Source organism: Chlorocebus sabaeus, chromosome 14, assembly GCF_047675955.1.
Source record: "Chlorocebus sabaeus isolate Y175 chromosome 14, mChlSab1.0.hap1, whole genome shotgun sequence".
Lineage (NCBI taxonomy): Eukaryota > Metazoa > Chordata > Mammalia > Primates > Cercopithecidae > Chlorocebus > Chlorocebus sabaeus.
Window position 1 is genome coordinate 35,235,452 of NC_132917.1, and position 22,567 is coordinate 35,258,018.

At 35.5% G+C, this 22,567-nt stretch overlaps 1 pseudogene; it reads right to left on the reverse strand.

Annotated features, from left to right (window-relative positions):
* Positions 1–7,682: 7,682 nt before the first annotated feature.
* Positions 7,683–8,191, reverse strand: LOC103220499 (large ribosomal subunit protein uL23 pseudogene; annotated as a pseudogene).
* Between the last annotated feature and the right edge of the window lie 14,376 nt (positions 8,192–22,567).

A 22,567-nucleotide genomic window follows, 5' to 3' on the forward strand; every position in this document is an offset into this window, starting at 1 on the left:
TAGCATATGTACAGACATTAGAATTTTATAAATCCCATACAATTTTGAAACATACATTAATATTATTCCCTAAAATATAACTTAAAGAAGATTAAACGTCATTTTGGCAATCCAATGTACCTAAACATGTCAACTAATTCTGATTACCTCTCTTCTGGGTGATCCAGGGGCCCTCTGTAGTATCCAAAAGCCAGGTGCAAGGGAAGACAATTTTGAAGCTGAATTTTGATTTTGGAAGCCCATTAGATGTGAGAGGTTTAAAACACTTGATGTTACGAAATACAATTCCAGATTACCGTAAATTATTTATTTTGCCAAAATGATGATGCAGAAATTTTTTAAAAAATCAAAAACTTTTTATAACTCTTTTGAATTTGGTCAATGTTCACACATGGAACTTCTTTTGTAAGATTAACTTGCAACCACAATTTGTTTAAATTTTTAGCTTTATTTTATCTAATTATAAACAATCCTTTAACCCCAGGCAAAAATTTACATTTTTATGACATCTGCATTTTATCAATAATCTTTAAGCTGTTCTTATGTCTCAAAGATTAAAGTCACGTGAGCCAAAAGTTACCACAGCTTTTATCTTACCTTTAAAAAATATTTGATCCAAGTGTTTGTCCTTCTTGAAGTCAATTAATTAGAGCTCTTTTTTATAGACACCACACACAACACATATATAACCACACAGACAAACAGAAGCAGATCTAGTAGTTACAAGATTTTTCATTTGCCAATCTCCCAGTTGGATTATTGGCCTCTGGGTGGAGCCTTTTAAGAGCAATGCTAGGAAAGCATGCTGTTTCCAGGGCCCAATAAACAGGTATAGGTGGAAGAGAAAAACAGATTTTGCAAGGAATCTGTCTGCCTCTAATTCCTGGGATTCCATGAGGAAAACAGAGGTCTCTCCCAAAATGGAATCCATGGTGCCTTTTCTGCTTTTCCCAAAAAGTCCCTGGCCATAAGAAATTACCTTATGGCCTCTCGTGTGCATTGTGAGTGGCAATGCAAAATGGAGAACAATTGAGTTTACTGAGGGAAAAAAAAAACTTTTCCAGCAAACCAAGACCCAAGAAAATAAAAACATAAAGGCCTTTCAAATATGCCTATAACTTGGATATCCACTTTTAACTAAAGTGAGTACACTTTAAGAAAATTTGTTTAAATGTCGATTATCTGACTTTTGCCACAACAAGCAGTCAATATTTCTGGCTCTTGAACTTTACCAAAGGTAACCTTCCAGGTGCTCAGAGAAGGGAAAATTCAAGGAAGTTCACTGAGGGAAAAATACTCAGAAAATGGCAAAGATCATTCAGATACCAAGCCGCAAAGGACTCATTCCCTAAGTCAAGATTGAACTCAGGCTGCCACTGTAAAATGGTGGAGACTACAACAAAGCACTGCCACTTGGTTAAAGGTCATACTTCCAAGAAAGTGAAACAAGATGGAGGCCTGCAGCAAAGTTTGCCACTGACCAGTTTGCTGGTCAGTCTTGAACAGTGGGCCTATGGAATCCTAGGCCTGCATCCCATCCTAGGGTACCCCTCGTTCTGGTAGAACCATACAGAAAGATATGCAAAGTCACCAGATTGGCTACAGCTTCAGACCAACCTCACAAATCCTTTTTCATAAGTAAAACTTCACAGTTTTAATTTGGGGTCCCAGCCTGGTAAAATGTCTTCTAAAAAAAGAAAAAAAAAAAAAGCCTTTTATATAAAAGTTAACTGCTGACCTGATAGGGAAAAGAAAAAGTAGCTTAAAGTTGAAGGCTGTGTTAACTGTTGACTGGGTGGAGAGAAGAAGAAAAAAAAAAAAAAGCTTGACGTACAGCTGGAAAAATGCCTGGAGGAAAAGCTTCTTATTCTTATGCAAATGAATTCTTCCATCAGGGAGGAAAACTTTTAATTGTTGTTTCTTCCCTGGGGCTTGCACAGAGCTGGACTCCTCGAAGGGGAAGACACCATGGATATTGCAGGGAATGCCAGCCAGGCTGCTATGTGGGGCCCTTGGACCACATGTCCCAGCTCCAGTCAGGAGGGAAGAGGGATGGGGCGCCACTGCTTGCCTGTTCATCCCGCATGTGCCTGCGGCTGTTAGGGGAAAAAAAGATAGATGGCATTACGGTCCCAAAAATAAGGAAAATGCTATAGAAAAGACTAGGTGGAACCAAGGCTGACATTCCCAACCCCCAAGAGTGACTGTGGTGGTGGGCTGGGGGGGGGGGTTGCAGTTCCTTCTACCTTCAGAAGAATTCTGAGGACAAGAAAAAGCTCAGAAACAAAAGGGAAAGAGATTTTTTGGTCTACATTTTACTCACCTTTCCTCATGTCCCCATATGGGCCACCAAAATGATGCTGGAATTTTGCTCTTTAATTCAGCTAAAATCCAGGTTCTTGTCTAAAGACCAGGAAAAATTAGGTATGCAGACACATCGAAAGGTGAGGAGGGTGGAATTTATTAAAAGAAAGTGCTCAGTGAAAATAAAGGGTCCTGCCAACAGGCTCTCATCTCACAGATTAAATACTAGACCAACACACATGAGCTGAAGAGGTCAGGCTCCTCCCCCACAGTGTGAGGCACGAATTCCTGGTGGCTCCACCCCATTTCCCCAGTCTGCAGGTGGGCCCCCAGTCCATTGAAGGCATGCCCAGAGAAGGCCCTGGGCAGGTTCCCTCATCAGCTCAAAAGCAACTGATACAAACACTGTGGGGCAGGTGAGAGATTCTCTGGGGACCCTCCCACATCTGCCTCTTGCATCTATCACTAGCAAATACTAGGTCTTTTTCATTTTTTCTAGCTATTTTTTTGTATCCATTAACCATATCATCTTACTCCCCAACACACACAGACTACCTGTGCCTGCCTCTGGTAACCATCCTTTTACTGTATCTCTGTGAGTTCAATTGTTTTAAATTTAAGCTGCCACAAATAAGTGAGGATGTGCAAAGTTTGCCTTTCTGTGCCTGGCTTATTTCACTTAATATAACTGCCTTCAGTTTTATCCATCTTGTGGACAATAACAGGATTTCATTCTTTTTAGGGCTGAATAGCACTCCATTATATATATATACACCACATTTTCTTAATCCATTTGTTTGTTGATGGACACTTAACGTTCTTCCAAATCTTGGCTATTGTGAATAGTGCTGCAATAACATGGGAGCTCAGATATCTCTTCAAAACACTGATTTTCTTTCTTTTGGGTACACATTTAGCTGTGGGATTACTGGATTATACAATAGTTATTTTATTTTTGTTTTTTGAGGAAACTCCAAACTGTTCTCCATAGTAGTTGTACTAATTTACATTCCCACCAACAGTATATAAAAGGATTCTCTTTTTTTCTGCATCCTTGCCAGCATTTGTTACAGCTATGTTTTGGATAAAAACCATTTTAACTGGGGTAAGATGATATTGTAGTTTTTATTTGCATCCGTCTGATGATCAACGATGCTAAGCACCCTTTCATATGCCTGTTTGCCATTTGTATGTTTCTTTTGAGAAATGTGTATTCAAATCTTTGGCTGAGTTTTCAATTGGATGATTAGATTCTCTTTCCTATAGAGTTGTTTGAGCTCCTTTAATATTCTGGTTATTAATCGTTTGTCACATGAGTTGGTTGAAATTATTTTGTCTGACTCTGTGGGCTGTTTCCTTTTAAAATTGTTTTCTTTGCTGTGCAGAAGTTTTTTGACTTGTGATTTCATTTGCCCACTTTTGTTTTGGTTGCCTGTACTTGTGGAGTATTACTCAAGAAATCTCTGTCCAATCCCATGGAGAGCTTCCCTAATGTATTCTTCTAGTACTTTCATAGTACAATGTCTTAGATTTCAGTATTTAATCCATTTTTATTTGACTTTTGCATATTTTCATTCTCATGCATATAAATATTAAATTTTCCCAGCACCATCTGTTGAAGAGACCATTTTTTTTCATAGTATGTTTTTGACACCTTTGTTTGCCTTCTCTATTCTGCTCTACTGGTCTATGTGTCTCTTTTTATGCCAATACCAGGCATTTTGGTTACATAGTCAGGTAATACAATTCCTCCAGGTTTGTTATTTTTGCTCAGGATAGCTTTGGTTATTCTGGGTCTTTAGGGGTTCCATATAAATTTTATAATTTTTTTTTCTGTTTCTGTGAAGAGTGTCATTGGTATTTGGATAGAGATGGCATGGAATCTGCAGATTACTTTGGATAGACTGGACATTTTAACAACAATGATTCTCCCAATCCATGAATATGGAATATTTTTCCATTTTTTGTGTCTTCTTCAATTTCTTGCATCAATGTTTTATACTTTTCATTGTACAGATCATTCACTTCCTTGATTAAGTTAATTCATAGGTATTGAATGTTATTTGTAGATACTATAAATGGGATTACTTTCTTGAATTCTTTTTCTGATTACTCACTGTTGGAATAGAGAAATGCTTGATTTTTGTATGTTGATTTTGTATCTTGCAACTATACTAAATTGGTTTATTATTAGTTCTAATTTTTTTTTTTTTTTTTTTGGCTGGAGTCTTTAGGTTTTTCAAACACAAGATTATATTATCTGCAAACAAGGATAATTTGACTGCTTTCTTTACAATTTGGATGCCCTTTCTTTCTTTCTCTTGTCTGACTGCTCTCAAACTTCCAGTACTATGTTGAGTAACAGTGGTGTTGGGGGGCATCTTTATCATATTCCAGATCCTAGAGAAAAGGTTTTCAGTTTCTCCTCATTCAGAATGAGACTAGCTGTGAAACTGTTGTCTATGCTTTTTATTATGTTGAGATATATTCCCTTTGTACCCAGTTTTTTGAGTGTTTTGATCATGAAGGAATGTTAAATTTTATCAAATGCTTTTTAAGCATCAATTGAAATGATCATATGGGTTTTGCCCTTCATTTTCTTGATATGATTTATCACATTTATTGATTTGCCTATGTTCAACTCTCCTTGCATCCCAGGGATAAATTCTACTTGGTCATAATGAATGATCTTTTTAATGTGTTGTTGAATTTGGTTTGCTAGTATTTTGTTGAGAATTTTTGCATGAAAATACGTCAGATATATCAGCCATTGATTTTCTTTTTGTGTTGTGTCTTTGTCTGGTTTTGATATTAGAGTGACACGTGACACCAGCCTTAGAGAATGCATATGGAAATGTTCCCTCTCCTCTATTTTTTTGAAATAGTTTGAGTAGAATTTATACTAGCTCTTCTTCTAATGTTTGGTAAAATTCAGCAATGAAGCCATTGGGTCCCTTACTTTTCTTTGCTGTGAGACTTTTTTTTTATTACAGCTTTGATCATCTTACATTTATTGGTTTGTTCAGGTTTTGGATGTTTTCATAGTTAAATCTTGGTATATTGAATGTGTCTAGAAATTGATATATTTATTCTCAGTACTTCAATTCATTGCTATATAGCTGCTCCTAGTAGACACTAATGAACCTTTGAATTTTTGTGGTGTCATTTGTGAAGTCTCTCTGATTTTATTTATCTTAGTCTTCTCTTTTTTCTGCTTAGTTAAACTGGCTAAACTTTTTTCAATTCTGTTTTATGTTTTCAAAATACAATTTTTTTTGTTCTATTGATCATCTGTGTTGTTTTCTTCATTTTTATTTATTTATGTTTTTACATTTATTATTAGTTTTCCTCTGCTAATTTTGGGTTTGATTTGATTTGTTTTTCCAATTTTTATGATGCATTGTTAGGTTGTTTATTAGATATTTTTCTCCTTTCTTGATATCAGAGCTTTTAGCTACAAACCTATCTTAGTACTACTTTTGCTATATACCACAAGCTTTTGTATATTTCCATTATTATTTGTCACAAGAAATTTTTCAATTTTTAAATAATTGCTTCATTAACCCTGTGATCATTCAGTAGCATATTGCTTAATTTCCATGTTTGTGTAGTTTCCAAAAATCCCCTTGTTATTAATATCTAGTTTTATTCCACTGTGGTAGGACAAGATTCCTGTTATTATTTCAATTTTTTAAATGTTTTTAGTCTTGTTTTGTGACCTAACATATGGTCTATCCTTGAGAATGATCCATGTGCTGAAAAGAAAAATTTATATACTGCATTTATTGGATTAAATGTTCTGTAAATATCTATTAGGTCCATTTGGTCTATAGTGCAGATTAAGTCCAATGTCATTTGTTGATTTTTTGTCTATAAGATCTGTCCAAAGCTGAAAGTGTGTGTTAAGATCTGTCCGGTGCTGAAAGTGTGTGTGGAGGTTGGTTGAGATTTCCAGCTATTATTGTATTGGAGTCTGTCTCTCTCTTTCTCTCTAATATTTGCTTTATATCAGAGTGCTTCAGTGTTGAGTGCATATATATTTAAAATAGTTAAATCTTCTGGATTAATTGACTCCTTTATCATAATGACTTTTTCTCTTCTTATGATTTTGTCTTGAAATATATCTTTTTTGATATAAGTAAAGCTTCGCCTACTCTTCTTTGGTTTCCATTGGCATGGAATATCTTTTTCCATCACTTTATTTTTAAACTATTTATGTCTTTATAGATGAAGTGTGATTCTTGTAGGCAGCAAATCATTAGGTCTTGTTTTGGATTCATTCAGCTACTCTATGTCTTTTTATTGGAGGATTTAGTACATTTACGTTCTTTGTTTTTGTTGATTAGTAAGGAACTATTCTCACAATTTTGTTGTTTCTTGGTTGTTTTATTGGTCTTCTCTTCCTTGTTTCCTTCCCTCCTGTCTTCCTTTTATTGAAGATAATTGTCTCTCGTGGTGTGCCTCAATTTCTTGATTGTTATTTTTGTGTGTGTGTATTCATTGTATCTTTTCATGAGACTTGCAAATACTATCATATAAACCATTATTGTAAACTGGTGACAATTTTACACTGCTTGCATGAACAAAGTAACAAAAAGAAAACTAATAAAAATTCTATACTTTAACTTCCTTCCCACACTTTTTAACTTTTTGTAGTTTCTATTCTGTCTGTACCTTGCAAAGTTGTTGTAGTTATTATTTTTTTATAGGTTCATCTTTTCATTTTTCTACTTAACGGTAGTTTACACCATTATAATTATAGTATCATAATATTCTGTGTTTTTCTATGTACTTACTATAACCAGTGAGTTTTGTACCTACAGACAAAGTTTCTTATATCTTATTAACATCCTTTTCTTTCTCCCTTTAGCATTTATTATAGGTTAGATCTAGTGTTGATGAAATTCCTCAGCTTATGTTTTTCTGGGAAAGTCTTTATTTCTGTTTTTATGTTTGAAGGATATTTTTACCAAATGTACTATTCTAGGGTACTTTTTTTCTTCTACACTTTAAATATGTCATGCCACTCTCTCCTTCCCTTTAAGCTTTCCACTGACTGCTGTCAGATGTATTGGGGCTCTATTGTATATTATTTCTTTTCGCTCTATTCCTGCTTTTAGGATTTTGAAGGAGTCTGATTGTTAAATGTCTTGAGGTAATCTTGTTTGGGTTAAATCTGCTTGGTGTTCTATAACTTTCTTGTACTTGGATATTGATATCTTCTGTAGGTTTGGCAACTTCTCTGTTAGTACTCTTAGGAATAAAATTTCTACCACTTTTTCTCTATCTCCTCTTTAATGCCAATAACTTAGATTTGGTCCTTTGAGGCTATTTTCTAGATCTTTATGATTTTTGTTGTTGTTGTTGTTGAAAAGATATATATATATATATTTAGAATTAGGCAGCTGGACTCAGTTTAGATGATCCCAATTTTGTTGGCAACATCCAAAGCATCGTAATCAGGAGCCAATCGAACATATGCCTTTTTCTCTCCATAGGCCGAATCAGGGTGTTGACCTTGGCCACATCAATGTCGTAGAGCTTCTTCACAGCCTGTTTAATCTGGTGCTTGTTGGCTTTAACATCCACAATGAACACAAGTGTGTTGTTCTCTTCTATCTTCTTCATGGCAGACTCAGTGGTCAGTGGAAGCTTGATGATAGCATAGTGGTCAAGCTTGTTTCTCTTGGGGGCGCTCTTCTGAGGATATTTGGGCTGCCTCTGGAGTCGCAGTGTCTTGGGTCGCAGCCCGAAGGTAGGTGACGTGTGGATCTTTTTTTTTGTGGCTGTGGACACCTTTCAACACTGCCTTCTTGGCCTTTAAAGCCTTCGCTTTGGCTTCGGCTTTAGGAGGGGCAGGAGCTTCCATCTTTGCTTTCAGCGCCATCTTGTGAAAAGGGCTACTTTATGATTTTTTATTCTTTTTTTGTTTATCTCCTCTGATTACATATTTTCAAATAGCCTGTCTTGAAGCTGACTAATCCTTTCTTCTGCTTGATCAATTCTGCTATTAAGAGACTCTGATACATTATTTAGTATGTCCGTTATATTTTTTTAACTCCAGAATTTCTGCTTGATTATTTTTAATGGTTTCAATCTTTGTGTTAGATTTACCTGAAAGAATTCTGAAATTATTCTCTGTGTTTTCTTGAATTTCTTTGGATTTCCTCTAAACAGCTATTTTGAATTCTCTTTCTGAAAGGTTGCATACCTCTGTTTCTCCAGGATTGGTGTCTGGTACCTTATATTGTCTCTTTCATGCAGTCATGTGTGTCTGGATGAACTAATGCTTGTGGATATTTGTCTTTATTTGTGCATTGAAGAATTAGGTATCATGTCCTTCATGGGAAGGCTTTCCAGGTATTCAAAAGAAGATGAGTATTGTGATCTAAGCCATATCTGTATTAGGGGTCACCCCAAACCCAGTAACACTTTGGTTCTTGAAGATTTATAAAACTGCTGCCTTGGTGGTGTGAACCCTGAAAATCTGAAACTGGTCTCAGTTAATTTAGAAAGTTTATTTCACCAAGGTTGAGGATGCACGCCCACGACACAGCCTCAGGAGGTTCCGACAACATGTGCCCAAGGTGGTCAGGGCATAGTTTAGTTTTATACGCTTTAGGGAGACATGAGACATCAATCAACATATGTAAGATGAACATGGGTTTGGTCTGGAAAGGGGGGATGACTAGAAGCAAAGACAGGGCAACTCAAAGCAGGGAGGTGGCTGCCAGGTCATAGGTAAATAAGAGACAAATGGTTGCATTTCTTTGGGATTCTGATTAGCCTCTCCAAACGAGGCAATCAGATATGCATTTATCTCAGTGAGCAGAGGGGTGACTTTGAACAAAATGGAAGGCAGGTTGGCCCTAAGTAGTTCACAGCTTGGCTTGACTTTTCCCTTTAGCTTAGTGATTTGGGGGGCCTCAAGATTTATTTTCCTTTCACAATGGTCTTGGATAAGATCTGAAAGAATTCTCTGGATTACCAGGCAGAGACTCTTGTTCCCTTTCTTTACTTTCTCCCAAAGAAACAGAATCTGCCTCTCTATCCTGAGCCACCTAGAGCTGGAGAAGGGGTCACATAAGCATCCCTGTGACCACAACCATTGGGATTGTACTGGGTTAGACCTGAAGTCAGTAGAGCACTGGGTCTTATCCAAGGCCTAATCTAACCACTACCTGGCTACCACCTATGTTTGCTCCAAGCCCTAAGCTTCTACTATCAGCTGGTGTTGAAGACAGCCAGTCTTGTGTCCTTCTGTTCAGGGTAGCAAGTTCCCTTAGGCACTGGGCTGGTCTAGCGATGCTGGCTGGGAGCCACGGATTAGAGTAAAAAACTATAGGAATCTACCTCATTCTGTATTCCAATGCAGTGATCTGTCACTCAAACCACAAGACAAAGTCCTTCCCACTCTTCGCTTTTCTTCGCACAGGCAGAAGAACCTTACCTCCTGGCTACCACTGTCACAGGCTCACAGGGATCCCTGCCAAGCTACCACTAGTATTCACTTTGGACCCAAGGGCGCTTTAGTCAGCAGGTGAATAAATCCTGCCAGGACTAGGTCCTTCCCTTCAAAGCAGCAAATTCTATTCTGACTCAGGGCATGTCTAGATATGTCATCCGGGATCTAGGGCATGAAATGGGGGCCTCAAAACCCTGCCCAGTGCCCTATCCTACTGCGGCTCAGCTGGTATCCAAAATGCAAGACAAAGTCCTCTTCTCTTTGTTCCATTCTTTTGTTATCAAAACACCAGGGGTTTTGTCTAAGTCCTGCTACTCACCACACAAAAAGCCAATCACTGATGTGATGAGTATTGCCAAGGAAGAAGGCTTTAATCAGGTGCTGCAGTCAAGGAGATGGGAGGTCAGTCTCAAATCTATCTCTCTGACCAACTAAAACTAGGAGTTTATATAGCAGGAAAAAAAAAATGTAACAATGTATAAGTAAACGGGAATTAGTGAGGGGCAAGGGAGCAATCATGATGATTGAGAGATTCGGCATCACATTGCCAAATGTGGTGCCTGTGGGATCTGGTGAGTTTCAGATCTTTGATACTTTTTTTTAAGACCTTAAGTTCATTTCCTGAGGAAAAAACTAAGATAAAACAAATTTAAGTTTCAAGCATTAAGACCAGAAGGGTCAGTTTCCATTTATTAAGGGAAAAAACAAACAAACAAACAAAAAAAAAAAACCTATTGGGAATATTGGGTCGGTTTCACTCTCCTCAAGAGAAAGAAAAGGGTGTCTTTAGAAGTTGAGCTGTACTGGTTGATGATCACGGAGAGGTGGCAAAAGTACTCCCTTAGTCACCCCAGCTGGTGTCTTAGTAGGTCACATGGCCTTGAAGTCACTGTCTCCAAGCTTAGCACAGTACTGGGACTCATCTATAAGTTGTGTTGTGTACTAGACTGCTTTTCAAGTTTATTTAAGGCTTCTGAGCTCATTAGCCCACTATGGCAAGGCTTGCCAAAACAAGTGTAGACTGCTGAGGTGGGCAATTCCCTCCTGGTTAGGGATGATCTAAATTCTCCCCCCATGGGTGGGTGTCTGCTGAGTTCAGCCCAGTTTTGCTTCTTGCCGTGACAGGCCAACACTGAGTTCAATTGCAAAGTCTCCCAGTCGCTGCACTTTCTCTTCCCCAAACACAGAGATTCTCTGTGCCGTGCCTTTGCTGTCAAGGGATTGGTGAATAGTGGTGTAATTCAAGTCTGTCTTTTCTACCCTCTTCAGAGCCTCTTTCAGTGATATGAAGTTAAAATGAATTATTGTGAGTACTCACCTGGTTTTTGGTTCTTATGATGGTATTTCCTTTGTGTTGATAGTTGTTAAATTTGGTGTTCCTGTCGGGGGAACAATCAGTGGAAACTTCGATTTGGCCATCTTGATCTGCCCCTCAAAAAAGCTTTATTTTTAAATAGGGCAATGAATAAACATTACCAGAAGTTGTTTTAAATATTGTGCTAAAATTTTTGTTCTGGTTTGCAAATAAAAATATTTGCAAAAAAATTATTTTCTTATTTCAAATAGAAATTCTCATATCTCCCTCTGGAAGTTGGTGGTGGCTAGAAATGAAGAAATTCACTGGGCAGGTTGAAAATTCTAAAATATACAGAAAGCCAAGTATTCTCGAGGTGATGTTTATGTTGTGTGATCATAATTAAAATGAGCTTTAGTTTAAAAATAGCTAAAAATAAGTAAATAGCTGAATCTGCTTTCAGAAAGTTTTTAAGTAAATTTGAAATATGTTATACATGAACATTCCTTTATACTTTATATTCTGCCTCCAAATTTAGCAATATGTTTTCATTTTAATTTTTGTATTTTTTCACCTCATTGAACCCTGTGTATTTAATATATTAGGTACATTATGCCAATTTGAATCATCTGGGGAATAAAGTATATTAAGTAATTAGCCAAAAACTCTTATATTCATATATTATATGAAAAATTAAATGCAATCTCTTCTTTCACCAATCAGAATTCTGGACCAATAATGATTTTTTAAAATACAGTATAATACATTTTTATCTTGTATTCATTATTAGTTTTCCACACAATAAAATGAAGCTTTATGAGGGGAAATTTTGTCTTTTTCTTTATTTCTTTATTTAAGGACCTAAGACAATGCCTGGTACATATTAGCTCCTAAAAAATGTACTTACTAATGTAAAAACAAATATATTCAATGTTAGTGTTTAAATTTTTTTCTGTATAAATCTAGACTATAAATATTAACAAAGAGAAATGAACACATATGTCTATACCAAAGCGTATACTATCACTCATAGCAGCATTATAAATAATAGCAAAAAAGTGAGAATAACTCAAATTATCACTTTGTGAATACATAAATGAAATGTTGTATTTCCATGCAATGGAATACTATTCAACATTTTTTTTTTTTTTTTTTTGAGATGGAGTCTCGCTCTGTCACCCAGACTGGAGTGTAGTGGCACGATCTTGGCTCACTGCAAGCTCCACCTCCCAGGTTCACGCCATTCTCCTGCCTCTCCTCCCAAGTAGCTGGGGCTACAGGCTCCTGCCACCACGCCTGGCTAATCTTTTGTATTTTTGGTCCCAATCTCCTGACCTTGTGATCAGCCTGCCTTAGCCTCCCAAAGTGCTGGGATTATGAATGAGCTGCTAATGTATGCTACTACTTGGATAAATATGAAAAACATCATTTTAAGTGAAAGAAGCTAGATACAAAACAAATTGTATGATTCTGCTTATATAGAAAGTCTAGAAAAGAAAAATTTATAGAGACAGAATGTACATCAGTGGTTTCCAAGGGCCGTGGTAGAGTGTGGTGTTTACATGAAAATGGGAATGAGAATATTTCAGGCTGATGAAAATATTTTTAAAACTGGACTAAATCATTACTAAAATCATTTACTATATACTTAAAATAAAGAGGTTTATGATATGTAAACTATTCCACAGTAAAGCTAGTTTAAAAAGCATAATATGTAAGTATATATATTCACACACATATATATGCTTGTGAATATATATACATATATACATAAATGTGTGTATATATACATATCTATATGCGTGTGTGTGTATGTTCATGTGTATATATATATTTATATTCTGTTTTGACACATACACACAAATAAACATATGTACACGAATATACAACTTATTTCCCTAAATTGAATCAAGAAACTTATTAGTGGTTACATTTGGAACAAAATATTTGAAGGTATGAGAGATTTTTCTCCCATCATGTTTAGCTTTTTAAACAAGTTGAATTCTCAAAACTTATAAATGTATTATTTTTATTTAACAACAATGTCAAAAACATTTTAATTAAAACATGTAAAAATTGCAGTCTCACTTGCCATCTGATTTCCAAAACTTGATCTGTTCTGTACGTATCTTTAAATTAAAATTTGTCTGCCTCATATAGTGACCTTATGTATACACTTGCTAGACATAGAACATTGAACACCATTGGCTTAGCATCTTTTGATGACTATGATTCTGTCAGAGATAATGCTGTTTTTCATTGAACTCATTGTAATTAATATATTATTTAAAATTATCAGCTGATAACCAATTTATATATCTTTATCCAAAATGTGAAGTACTTTCCAGGTCATTTCATTATGTTTATCTAAATGCTCCTCCATTTCTGTTATGCACCAGAATAAGCTGGGGAGCTTATTAAAACTGCATCTTCCCAGATCACATCCAAAATATTTCTGTGTTGTAGTTTTAGATTGTATTCTGGAAACTGATTTAAAGAAAAGAATACCAAGTGATTCTGATGCAGGTGGCCCTCAGACTGTACTTTGCCAAACATTGGTCTTGAGTAAGTCAATCGTAATGGATCTCATATCTAATTGGGGGGATCTCAAAAAAGTCCATTTATTTGGAACTAGGTATTTTCCAACACATTTGTGGTCTATTAGGGGAAAATACTACACTGTGATGTTTGTATCCTCAAACATAGGTAAGCATTTAGCTAAATAGCAAAATCTATGCTGTTACAGCCAGGATGACACCTTCTACTGTCACAGATGATACACAGTGGCAGAGTGACTTCCAAACAGCAAATGTCCTTTCAATAATGGATGAAGACACTACACTTAAAAGTTTTCACTTGAGAAATTCCAAGTATAGATTTACAGGATTTATGTAAGTTACATTACACATATCAGCCTGAGACATAGACCAAATGGAATGTAGAACAGGAGAACCAGTAGGATAACACAAGAAGAGACATTCCTCTCTTAACCATTTTTCCAAATGGAGCTCACAAATTCCCTTATTGCAAACACTTAGCGTTATTACCAAAATTACATGATTATATCACTAGCAGGTTACCATATATCTTATTAATCTGAATTGTTCAATTAAATCTGAGCATTTAATCTGAACCTCTACAACAATTCGAGTCATAAACTGATCCTTTTATTGTCATGTTAAAATTCAAATTAAAGAAATCCTTTGAGTTTATTAAAAAATGATACAGGCAGCTGTACAATGCAAAATATACCTTTTACAGGAACAGATAAAGTATAAACATTAAACACACAAACAATAATGTTTTCTTAGGCCGGGCACGGTGGCTCACACCTGTAATCCCAGAACTTTGGAAGGCTGAGGCAGGCGGATCATGAGGTCAAGAGATCAAGACCATCCTGACCAACATGGTGAAACCTTGTCTCTACTAAAAATACAAAAATTAGCTGGGCGTGGTGGCACACGCCTGTGCTCCCAGCTACTTGGGAGGCTGAGGTAGGAGAATCGCTTGAACCCAGGAGGAGGAGGTTGCAGTGAGTTGAGATTGCACCACTCTGCACTCCAGCCTGGGCGACAGATCGGGACTCTGTCTCAAAAAAAAAAAAAAAAAAAAAAAAAAAAGAGAATGTTTTCTTAAGGAACAAGGAGGGAAACATGAGTGTGATATGCCAAAAAAGTAATGTGTGTGCATGTGTGCGTATGCATATATATATATAAACGTGTGTGCATATATATGTGTATAAATATATAGACAGACAGATAGGAATACAAGTACATGTACAGACCAATGGTAATAAAGTACGACATGAAGACTGTCTTTAATTCAACCACCTGTACCTAAGATAAGGAGAAGAAAGAAAGAAAGGAGTGAGAAAAGGAGAAAAGGACCAGGATACACTCTGTCAATAGTAAGATTCTGAGACTTGATTTAAGAGATTTGGCAGGAAATAATATTAGATAACTCTGCCTCAGTCCGGTTTATTCTTTGGGAAATTTGACACAGATCACCCATTTTAACAGCTCCCCCAAAGCAAAGGCAGAATATTCCTTTGATTCCTTGGTACATGACTGCCTGACATAGTTGTGACACAGAGATAACTATCACATTATTACTCTTCGTTGATGAATTACAGAACTTCCTGTAAGTCACTGAGGAAACAATCTGATTTATCTGGTTTGTCTCACTTTAAATCCTAAAACAAAAACTTATTATAAGAAGTCCTTTTTTATACAGTACAAAGCAAAGTACTTCAGGTCATTATTTTCCAAGGTATTTTCCTAAAGACCACCTAGGTCAAAGAACTCAGATTTGCTTCTTAAGTTTCTATAATCTTGTATCGAAAACAAAATCAACTTAATCAGAATTTTAGGATTGATGTTATTAATTTTGTATTTTTAACAAATACCCTAAGGGATTCTGGTGAATACCTGAAAACAACCCTCTAGATGATGAAGATGACAATATGATTCTGCTGTGCAAGTCTAATTCAGGTTCATGTACTGATTTGTATTTATCATTGTAGCAGGCTGAATAGCGATCACACAAAGATATCTGTGTCTTAATTCCAGGGACCTGTATCTGTTATCTTATAAGGAAAAAGCATCTTCACAGATGTGATTAAATTAAGGATCTTGAGATGGAGTGATTACAGTGGATTATTCAGGTGGGTCTTAAATGTTATTGCAAATGTCCTTATAAGAGAGTGGCAGGAGGAGAGGTCATATAGACAGACAGGAGAAGTGATATGCAGATGGAGTAGAGAGAGATTTAGAGATGTTACTCTTGAGATGGGAGTGATGGAGCCACAAGCCTAGAAATTCCAGTAACTTCCAAATACTGGAATAGGCCAGGAAGTGATTCTCCTTCCTGGCCTATTCAAGCGAAACCATGACCCAGCTGACACCTTGATTTTGTTCCAGTGGAACTAATTTCAGACTTCTGGCCACCAGGACTGTAAAGGAACACAAGTGTATTATTTTAAGTCAGCAAAGTTTTGGTAATTTGTTAGAGCAACCCCAAGAAACTGGTAAAGTCCTCATGGGACAATGTACCAATTAAGCAATAGGTAAATTGACTTAATTCTATTTCCTCTACTGAATTGAAGGAGAAATTACCTGATTTGTCAGGTTTTCTTTGCAAGCTTGGGCAGTAATCAGAGCGAGGGCAGTCATAAGAGAAAACCAGTAAAATTGTTATTGCACTTTCAAAAATGGCCAGTGAAAGTCAACAAACATATTCATGGGACAATTATCCCCTTAATGTATGTATGAGTTATATTTCTTGCTAGATCCAAGATGACAAATGGAAGGACAAATTGTTGTAGCAAGAAAAGAAAGAGAGATGCATATAGCAAGCACCACAATTAGTGGGGAAAGACCACAAAACAGACAGGTATGAAGAAACAGAGTGACGCAACAGGGCCAAATGTGTAAGAGGTTGAGGGATGCATTTATAAACTGAATCCCAAGCATGTAGTAAAAAGCCTAGCACAAAGAAGACAATTAATAAATGATTGTTGAATTAATGAATAAAACATCTTTAAGGTTCCAGTCTAAAGTATGCATGGCAAAGTGTTAAACTAAGTCCAATATGTAGGCAAGGAGAAATCAGAATGTGGATGATGGTATTTACTGTGACTGAGTCATGGGCTATAGCATGCCCTAATCATTGTTGTGATATTTGAATTGTAGTCAAGATTCACTGTGAACTCTGTTTAAAATATTATAAACATCCTCCAGTGGTATCTTATAGAGACAGTTTAACCAATGGTAGTGCTTATTTTTGTGCCAGGATAGAGAAGTGAGTAGAACATGGATTATTCAGTTCAGTTGTTTAATAAAAATTGGGAGATGGGTAAACAATTACACATCTTCATCTAGAAAAAATAGGCAAGTAGAAATAAGTAGCAGGACTAGAAGAGTAATTTGGAAGTTCCTTAAATTAAACAATTTTATTTTACTATTCCCAAGGATTCTGAAAGGTTTTTTTAGTTTTTATTTTTCATTAAAATTTTCTACCAATGTTTGATTTCACTGGAGATGTTAGCTTATTTCATTATGATAGAGCTCTTGATAAGTAACTTGGGACAGAGCTGATCAAGAAAACCACAGTAAGTAAACTGCTTCTGAAAACCTTTGATAGTAATGCACTGTTATTACTTATTAAAGATAATACCTATAAAATGAAAATATAACTCCCATTGTCTGAGTATGGGGAAGTCAGCCAACCACTTCTCTTAACTATGAGAGTTTCTTCCAAACGGCAGAATAAATACTCTAGTGACAAAACAAACACCCAAGCCCTTTCTTAATGTTTTTGGCTATGCATTCCTTTCTTTTGAATGACTCACTTTGCACCCAAGGAAATGTGGAGTCATCTCTCACTATTCTCCCTCACTTCTCACATTTGATCACTCTCAAAGACAAAGAATTACTCTTTCTCCAACCTCTTGTTTCCTAAAGATGACTTCCCCATTTATTTCCAGGTGGGGACAACATTTTCATTATCATTACCAATTTAAATTTTCAGTACCTTGATTTGCTTATCACAATGGGAAAGAGGTGACTTCTCCGATGGACGAAATAGGTTATATTATTTTATTAGGTGGACTAATATGAAAACCGATGCTTGTGCCTGGTTTTCCCTCACATTGCTCACCCTATTTTTCACTGTTGTTAGCCCCTTTAGCCTCTTAGGTCTAATTGTACTTAAATGTGATGAACTCATTTTACTGCATGTAGAAGACGTAAAAAAAAAAAAAAAAAAAAAAAAAGAAAGAAACAAACAAAAAGAAAAACCTAGATCTAAAAGGTCTGGTTAAGATTTTTCTCTTCTATGTCCAGTTTCTCTAACCCTGATTGATTTCATAAGTTGTGACAGCTCTTTACAATGTCCCCGACTGCCTTTATTTGGGGATGAAAAAAAAAATGAAGAATCATCATATTAGTCTCTGGTTCCTGACTCATTCTTTTATTTTACTTCTTATGGAGTTTTATACTTTGCAGAATAAACAGATATTTAATTTTGAGCTCATGCTTCCTTATAATTACTCTCTCTTGGTTAAGAACCAGGAAGAAGAAGACGGTGTTTTATTATACTATACCAAACCTCCCAAACTTTATTAGTCCTATTAATTTTACAGTTTTAATAATTATCTATAATTGTATTTTGTTTTCTTGCTTTTTTGGGATATTGAGATCTCTAGATGGAATAACATCAATAAACTTCTAACCAATCTTCAGTATTTTCTAACATTCTGCTGACATTATGCTCTTTGTGAGATGTATCTTGGTAGATCAATTTCATAGGTGTTTCACCTGTATAGTCACATGAGACCCTGCACTCAGAAGGGTTCTTCACTTGGTTTGATGATCTGTTATATCTTTATGTTCTTAATTTTATCTTAGAATTTGTGTTTTGTAAGTGGAAGGTGATTTTAAAAATGGGGTATGCGTGTGGGCAGAGGAAATACATGCAATATGTGCCCTCTGTTTCTTGATGATTCATTCACACACAGAGTCAATTATACTCCACGAACATAAAATTCTAGTGGGTCCACAAGCATGGGAGTTCAGTGAGATTGACAGTGAGTGTAAGGTAAGTGTATTAATTTCACAGCAGAGTAAGAGAAGTGACTGACAGCCCCAAGAAAGCAAGCTTTCTTTTTGAAACACAATTTGTCTAAGTTGCAGAAAGAAGGTTATTGATGACATTTAAAAAATATACAAATAACTGAGAAACCTTATCATATTCCTTTTTACTGGTGACCCTTTCTTTCCTTTATTGGCCAACCAATTACACTAAACTCTATTAATAGTTGCAGAAATACATAAATGAGATATAAAGATACTAAGAATTTCTTGGATGTATAGTAAAACATGAAATTTCAATTATAATAAATTATATTATTTTTGCCTTTTATGCAATATATTGCATCATTTGGTTGGACTCTGCATTTATGCATATTTACAGGAAGCACACATTTCTTTTTTACCTGTTATATTTTGTAGAAGTTAAGCTTTTATTTTATTTTTTCTATTACTTATAATACCTGTTCCCACATATCTGTTCTCCTGCCTATGCCAATCACTAAATGAAGAAAAGGCATATGTATACAAAAAAGATGGAATTGATTGTGGGCACCTTGGAGGTAGCTGTCACACCCATTATGAACCTCAGATATGAATAAATAAAATATTTATTTTATATATTAAATAGTACATTATGTAGTACATTTTAGTTTACATAGTAGTACATTATATTGTTACTGTTGCTCTATACTTTATGAAAAAGATCATTGGTATAATTCCATATAATCTCATCAACACAAATTAGGTTTTTATTACTATCATATTCCAGAGAAAATGTGAATTAGAGCTTTCATTGTACCAAAACTTTAACACTACACAATTGCATCTACTATTTATATTATATTATTTCTCTATTATATCATAAAAGAATTCTGATTTTTATTGAGATAAAAGCTTGGAAAACATTTAAAAGATTAATTTAACACATGTAACCAAAACTCTGTGCACATGAATTAAAATATGCATTTTTCTAAATATCACCTGGAATATTTACAAAAATGTACCTTATATTATATCACTAAACAAGAATCTGTGTTTTTCTAAAAATGAAAATACTAATGCATATCACACAAAAGATGTTCCCTAACACAGTATAAATAAATTGTATCTATAAAAATTAGATAATAAGAGGGAGTTTGAGTTTCCATTCTACCATGTCAGGGACTTGGAAGTTGTCACCTTGTCCTAACAGTAAGTAAAAAGCTGAACAAAGTGAAAAATTAACAACTCTTTACAAATTTGTCCAGAAGTAAGGCTATAGGGTAAACTCCTGCCCACAAATTTGGGAGATAAACAGGCAAATATGGAGAATCACAATTTACTGAAACAAAAATCCTAAGCAAAAACCTCCGTGAAAACCAGTAATAAAGTAAGAGAACCTGACCATAATTGATAAATTGCTAGAGGCTCAGAGTGAGCATGTCTGAGAGTTAAACATTTCAGAGAGACCCAATCACAGAGAGACCCTGACACTGTGAGATTTACATCCAGGAGCTTAACCATGTTCTCCCAGTGAATACAAGAGAAAAATCCTCTCATGTTTCTGTTAGGAGGAGGGGAAAATAAACCATATTGAAATACACCAGGGAATTCTGTTTTTAAATAGGCCTACCCTCAAGAGAAACTATATTACCAGAGCCTAGACTATTGGGGTTTTAATAAAAGACTATCTGAGGAAAGGGAAATACTGACTCAAGCCCTCTCTGGCCTTCCACGTGGGAAAAGGGAAGTGCCTAAGTCTAGCCCAATTTGGCTGTCTTATCATACCTAAGGTGGGTGCAAGGAGGCCCAGAAGCACTTGTGAAGTTCACAGTTAAGAGAGGCAGGTTTACTAAAAGACCAAGACCTAGTCATATGACTATAGAATGACTTAACAATGTTTATTCATATCAAGAAAATTGTAAGAAAAAATAGCTTGCTCATCACCTGGGGAAAAAAACATATATTCATTCATCAGCATAATACCTAGCAATGAAAGTAAAATGAATACAAGCAAATTTATGCATGAGTTTTAAATGTATCCTTATATTTAGAAAACATAAAGCAATTCTGATTACTACCTTCGGTGTGACACCATATTTATAAGACATGAAAAGAATAAAAGCTAAATTATGTGTTGTTTAGTGATAAATCAATACAATTAGGTAAACTCAATATTAAAAAGTATATGAGTGATAAATATAATATATAAGACAATAATTATTTCTGGAATGAGACAGGGTTACGAGACTGGAAAGAAGCAAGCACATGCAAGTAGTTTCCTTAAATTGACAACATTCTTTTTCAATAATTTGCATGGTATGTGATATGGTTTGGCTTTGTGTCCCCACTCAAATCTCATTTCAAATTGTAATCACCAAGTGTTGAAGGAAAGACCTGGAGGGAGGCGCCTGGATCATGGGGACAGTTTCCTCTATGTGGTTCTCGTAAAATGAATGCTCATGAGATCTGATGGGTTTATAAGGGGCTCTTCCCCTTCACTTTCTTTCTCTCTCCTGCTGTCTTGTGAAGAAGTCTCCTTCTTCACAGTTGTTTGGATGAAAAGCTTCCAAGCTTTTACATGAGTAACTAGAATTTCCCAGCTTCACTTTGTTTCACACATAACTGCATACTTGACAAGGTTCACAGAAGCATGGGCAATGCTGAAATAATCAGCTAAGTAGAAATTGATTACTTGTTTTACATTAAAGTTCTTTGATGCAATTGGTCATATTGACAGAGGTAGAGAAAATAGAGACCAAACAGGGCCCAGAGGTCCCAGAAACTATGTTTCTCAGTGACTTAGCATTATAATCACAGTCTTACTCAGTTTGTCAGATAAATTATATGGTACCCATACATGGAACAAAGCATTTCATTAGCTAATGAAAAAATTCTAAAGAAATAAAAGAGGAGTATTTGTTCTCAGATAACTTACTATTCAGTTAGGGCAAAGAAAAAAATACTCTCCAGGCATTCACCTTATTGCACAATCAGCAGGAGCCATCTTTTTACATTAGGTGCTCTGTAGTTTCTTTTTTGATGTTTGTTTTCTTTTGTTTTAAAATTTTATTTTCCAGCTTTGTTGCTGGTACACAGAAACAAAAATTTGTTTTTAATAAATTGAATAATTTTCTTGCGTGGGTGTGTTGGTCTGGGTTTTCCAGAGAAATGAAACCAATAGGGAACAAACATACACGCACAAACACACATGCAAACATATATGTAAAGATATTTACTGTGAGAAAATTGATGCACGCAATTATGGAGACCAAAAAGTCCAAGATCTGCATTTGGTAAGCTGAAGACAAAGGACAACTAATGGGATAGTTCCAGAATGAGTCTGAAGGCCTGAGCAGCAGGAGAGCCACTGGTGTAAGTTCCAGTCTGAGTCTGAATCCAAAGGCAGAAGAGGACTGATGTCTCAGATTGAATACAGTCAGGCAGAAAGTTATTCTGCAATTTCCAGAGTCAACTAGACCTTTCTAAAAAACAACTGGAAACCAAATAGATTTCACAGCAGTTCTTCACAGTAACAAAATTTGATATTGGAATTCATAATCCTTAGACTTTCTTTCATAAATCAGACAACATCAAATTTATAAAAATATTTGAAAACTATTCCAAAGCAATATAGTAACAGGTGAATTAAAATACAAGTGAAAAATAAAAGTATATTGCAAATATACTTTTGCAATATTTTTAATTTTGCAAAAATTCAAAATGCAGGCAGGAAAATATTGTGAGCAGGGTAGAATTAATTTCTTGTAGTGCCATGAGTATTTAATGGAATCATACTAGTTGTGGATTATTTTAGAAGCTACCAAGGCAAATTAAACATGAATCGTGATCTCAAGAATCTTATATCATGGCAAATACAAATAGAGACCACGAAAATCAATCAAGTTACATAAAAAATATTATGGAGGACAATGC